Genomic DNA, 5,948 nt, shown 5'->3' on the forward strand with positions numbered 1-5,948 from the left:
TTTGTTTTTACAGAAATTTTCTTTCTTTAATGTAGATAGATGGAAACACTGACAGTTGTACTCAGATTCACAGTAATTCTTATGGTCATCAAAGCATGTAAGAGCTGTGACATGAACAGAACTTACTGATGGGAAATCGTTTTTAGCCCGCCATGCCTCTTTTAAATCACAGTGTAATGAATTTGGTTAATCAACATTGTCATTACACATTTATTGTAAAAAGGATTTTTGCCCATGTGCCTGTCTGTTGACAAAATACTTTGTGAACCACTGGATGAATTTTAATGGAACTCAAAAGTAATCAGAACTTTTTCACAAAATATGGAAACAGTTTGACGGGTAGACCCATCTCCTCTGTAGACTGCAGACAGTAAAAATAAATGGTGTTTTGTTTTTAACTCTTAACATCTCCAATCTCAGATTTCTTAGTGGTTCATGTGAACACAACCTTAACATTATTATTAGTTTCACTTTACAAGGTTTCACATAGAATTGAGTGGTTATGTCTAATCGCTAAAAGCAGCAGAATCTAGCTGTTGTTACTGTAGCCTGGGGCACTTCTTGCAGAAATATTGGTCTCAGCCGAAATAAATGTATAAAATAAAATTGATGGCAGTGTAAAGTTTTATAAAAAAGGATTTGAATAAACGGCTGTGAAATTTTTGAAATTGTTATTTTGAGATGGCCGGGAGATCCACTTTGTTTTAGCCCCCTTTCTGACAGTTCTGCATCTGTCTGAAATGAGTGAAAATAAAGAAGTAGATATTTCTGTATAGAACACAATCACTGAGGTATCCTTGTTGTTGTTACATTTTATGTTGTTACATTTTAGCAGTTCATATAACCCACCATGCTCATCAGGAGTTTCTCTACCTGCTGTAGTCAACTTTCTGTGGAAAAATGCAGAAGTGTGAAAAAGATATACTGGATGTACATTAACAGCTGACTAACTTTTGGAGTCAACTTGATTGAAGATGGCCACCACAGCCAACTGACCTTAAAAATTTAAAGATGGCTATAACTGCATCAGTTCTACAGATATTGACATAAAATTGGGTGTGGATGTAGTTGAGACAGATCCACAACACATATTCTAACAAATTGCACAAAATTTGAAGTCAGCCCTGTGTTTCAAGAAATAATAATTGGATGTATCTCTAAAACTGATTAGATTTTGGAGCCAACCCAAATGAAGATGGCTGCCACATCCAACTGATCTTGGAAAGCATTGAAATGGCTATAAGTCAGTCAGTTTTACAGATATTGTGCTAAAATTTGATGTGGTAGTAGTTGACTGTCATTCATAACACATACTCCAAGTGCTACTAATGTGAGTTTGGTCTAAAACTTTAGTAACTGTTAGCATCAATCCTTTTTGTCTGTGAGCAAAATATGTACTGAACCACTGGACAAGTTTTAATGGAACTTTCAGAAAGTATTCATTGGATGCACATCTACAACTGATTACCTTTTGGAGTTAGTCCAAGTCACTAAATTGAATTGAAAACAAAAATGGATATAAAATTGGATGTGGTAGTACCTGACAGTCATTCACAACACATACTCTGAGCGGGACATCTCTTGATACTGCATAATGTTAACATTATTTTGAAAGCTTGACATAAATATCTACAACTTTGTCTTTTCTTAACATAAGATCATTTTAGTTTAAAACTGTGGTATAAGAAGCGGCAGGCAATATACATTCCTTCAAAGACCGCCAGACTCACATGTTTTCTTGTGGACTTGCACACAGGAATCTATGCACACACTGATCACAGTTTTTCTATTTTTACTACATACTGACCCTCTTAAATAATGTCCTCTGCATGTGTGTAATAATTTAATGTTTTACATAGAACGTCATGCTAAAAGAAGATAAACTCACTTTCATTCTTTTCAGGAATGAAAGGAGGCCACAGGCAGGAGTGTGACTAGAACAGCTAACAACAGTCATGCCCAGAGGTTACTATAGGACAAATCACTGTACTGCCTTTTAAAGAGGAACAGAGTTGTTTTTGAAAAGCTTCACATTTACTGGGATAGAAGTGACAGGGATGTCTTCTTCCTGAAGCTAAAGAGCAGACAGTAGACACAACAAATGTTGAAACTAAGAAACTGTCTTTAAAAAAAGAAACAAGGTAATTTTGAATTCATAGTAACAACGTACAGCTGAAAGTGTTTGCAACTCTAAAATCTTTCTAGAAAATAAAGTATTTCTCCCAGAAAATTTTGCAATTACACGTTTTGTTGTATACATGTTTATTTCCTTTGGGTTTATTGTAAAAACACAAAATACAGAGAAAACAGCCAAAATTGATATAATTTCACACAAAACTCCTAAAATGGACCAGAAAAAAATTGTTGCACACCCTTTGGCAAAAATAACTGAAGTCAATTGCTTCCTATAACCGTCAAGAACCATCTCACCTGGAATTTTGGACAGCTTGCCTTTTGCAAACTGTTCCAGGTCTCTCCTTTTTGAAGGGTTAGAAGCAATTTTTAGATATTTATACAGGTGTTCAACGGGAGTTAGATCCACACTCATTGCTGGCCACTTTGGAACTTGCCAGAGCTTTGTTTCCATCTGTTTCTGGGTGCTTTTTGAAGTATGTTTGGGGTCATTGTCCTGCTGGGAGATCCATGACCTAGGATACAAACCCAGGTGCCTGACACTGGGCCCTACATTGTGACCCAAAATCATTTTACACTGATGCTGTGGCTTTGCTAAAGATCAGACCATCTAAACTTGAGACCTGGAGGAATGAAGCCACGTGCTGCCAGGTGCGAGTTTAGGAGCGCTGACCGAAGATGGAAAAAGAACAAGCTACAGGTGTCTTTTTAGTTATTGAGGGAAAGCTGAATTTTTTATCAGAGAACTGTGAAAGCTACAAAAACCAATCACTTTTCTGCTATTGTTGTCTCCAATTATCAGAATCCTCGTGTTCTTTTTAAAACCATTAATTCTGTTTTTAATGGCCCACAACCAGCTGGCCTGGAAAACTTCACTGAAGTGTGTAAAAAGTTTTTGAGCTTTTTTATTAATAAGGTTGCAAGCGTTAGAGCCCTAATTAGCCCTCATTCCTGTGACCTCTTTGTCTCTGCTGCATGCTCCCATGTCTTTAACCAGTTTGAGATAGTCACTCTGCCCTCTTTGTAAGATCATTGATCAGATGAAACCTGCTGGGTTTTTGAAGGATCCAGTCCCATCGTGTCTTTTTAAATAGTTTTTTTTTTTTTCCACCATGGCTCCTTCTGTGCTCAACATTAAAAATGGCAGCTTGGCAAATGGACACCTACCTGTGAGTTTTGAAAATGCAGTGGTGACACCACTGATTAAAAAACCTGGCCTGGACCCCACTGTAGTGTTACATTTTAGACCAATCTCAAAGCTCCCTTTTATGTCCAAGATCCTGGAGAAGGTTGTCTACTGCCAGCTGAGCTCACATTTAAATGACCACAACCTTCCTGAGGTGTTTTAGTCTGGCTTTGAAGCCCATCACAGTACTGAGTTAGCACCATTGAGGGTTTTTAACAATGTTCTTTTAGTCACAGACTCTGGCCACTGTATTTTTGCTGCTTTTGGACCTAACTGCTGACTTTGACACAGTGGACCATCAGATCCTCCTGTCTTGTCTGAAGAACTGGGTCGGTGTGCAGGGTATAGCTTTAAACTGGTTTAGATCCTATTTAATGGAGAAATTTTTGTGTTTGTGTTGGAGCTGTTGAGTCCTCTGTTGTGCGTCTTACTTGTGGAGTGCCTCAGGGCTCTAGACTTGGCCCTCTTTTCTTTTCTGTGTACCTACTCCCTATTGGATCTATTCTCTGGAAACATGAAACTTTTATGCTGATGACATCCAAATCTATATGCCACTAAAACAGGATAATCATGACTCTGTGTACCTACTGGTCTGCTTTGGAGAAATCAAGACATGGATGGCAGTGAACATTTTACATCTGAATGAACAAAAGACCAAGGTTGTGTTGTTTGGGCCCAGTAATGCTTCTAAAGTTTGTGCTGATTAGGGTCCTTTAACACAACACTTGACTCACACAGCAACAAATCTGGGTGTGAAGCTGGACAGTGACCTTAAGTTTGACATTCAGTTCAAATCAATGGTCAAATCCAGCTTTTATCATTTAAGACAGCTGAACAAAGTCAAACCATTTCTGTCACAGCATCACTTTGAAATTTTAAAACATGCTTTTAAATCAACAGCCAGTCATCACTCACTCAACTCGAGCTAGACCAGAATGCAGCTGCCTGTCTTTTAACTAGTACCAGAAAACAAGAAAACACCACTCCAGTTTTAGCGTCACTACATTGCCCTCCAGTTCACTTCTGGATTCATTTTGTAGTTTTTTTATTTGTTTTGAAATGCCTGCATGGTTTCTGCCCTCAGTATCTGTCCGACCTGCTCTAGCTGTATGTTCCCTCACGCTCTTTCAGGTTGGCAGATGTTACTGTTGGTGGTCACAAAGTCAAAGAGGTCAAGAGGTGACTGAACGTTTTTAGTTGTTGCCCCTAAACTGTGGAATGATTTGCCTTTTTAGATCAGACAGACACACTTCCTGTTTTTAAATCATCTCTTAAAACACTTTTTTTTTCTCTTTGACTTTTAACTAAGTTTGAAATGTTTTTTATTCTTAATGTTTTATGGTTTAACTATTTTATTGCTTTGATTATGTTTTACTTAATTTTATAGTTCTTATTCTTGTTTAAGGATTGTTTGTGTTTTACCTTATGTGTTTTTACTTGTTAGTGTACAGCACTTTGGCCAGTGGTGTTGTTTTTAAAGTGTTTTATAATAAATAAAACTGTATTGCATTGGTAATCTTCAGATTTCATGATGTCTTGCGCACAGACAAGGTGCTAGTGCCACCCAGTGCCAGAGGCAGCAAAACAGCCCCAAAACATCTTTCAAGCTTCACCATATTTGACTGTAGGTACTGTGTTCTTTTCTTTGTAAGCCTCCTTCTGTTTGCAGCAAAGAGCAGAATGATGTGCTTTACCAAACTGGTAAAGTTTCATTTGTCCACAAGACATTTTCCCAGAAGGATTTTGGTTTACTCAAGTACATTTTGGCAACTGCAGTCTAGCTTTTTTATGTCTCTATGTCAGCTGTGGGGTCCTCTTAGGTCTCCTGTCATATTGTTTAATTTCATTCAAATGTTGACAGACAGTTGAATTTTTTGGAACTTGATTTTTCTCTTCTCTCCACATCCAGGGAGATTAGTTACAGTGCCATGGATTGTAAACTTCTTGTTTATGTTGCACACCGTGGACAAAGGCACATCAAGATATCTGGAGATGGACTTGTAACCTTGCGATTGTTGATTTTTTGCCCCACAATTTTGGTTCTAAAGTCCAAACCTGTTACTTACCACAGGTGAGTTTAAACAAGCATTACATGCTTGAAACAAAGTTATTTATGCGCATTTAAAAAAATGTGCCAGTAATTTTGTCTGACCCATTTTTGGAGTTTTGAGTGAAATTATATAAATTTTGGCTTTTTTCCCTGTTTTTTTGTGTTGTTTCAATACACATAAAGGAAATAAAAATGTGTATAATAAAACGTGTAATTGCAGTACTTTTATGGGAGAAGTACCTAATTTTCTGGAAAGATTTTAGGGGTGCATAGTCAAAATTGTTGGGACAAGGCCATGTTTCCCACTGTGAAGCCCCCCCTCTTCTTCTTACAACAGTCTAGGAACTGAGGAGAGCCGCTGTTAGGGTTTTTACATTATCAGCCTTTGTGCTCATGTGGAACACTGCCTACGTGAGAGACCAAGGTCAGACGGCGGGCCGGCGGGCACCACACCATCTGGCTCTCCCAAACAGTGATGTGTTATGTGTTTTTGCTATGTTTAGAACTGACCTTGGCTTGCTCAGATCAACCCCTTTTTCTTCTTATTTTTTCTTCTTTTAAATAAAGAGAAAGCCCAAG

The sequence above is a fragment of the Kryptolebias marmoratus genome, linkage group LG4 (genome assembly GCF_001649575.2).
Source record: "Kryptolebias marmoratus isolate JLee-2015 linkage group LG4, ASM164957v2, whole genome shotgun sequence".
Taxonomy (NCBI): domain Eukaryota; kingdom Metazoa; phylum Chordata; class Actinopteri; order Cyprinodontiformes; family Rivulidae; genus Kryptolebias; species Kryptolebias marmoratus.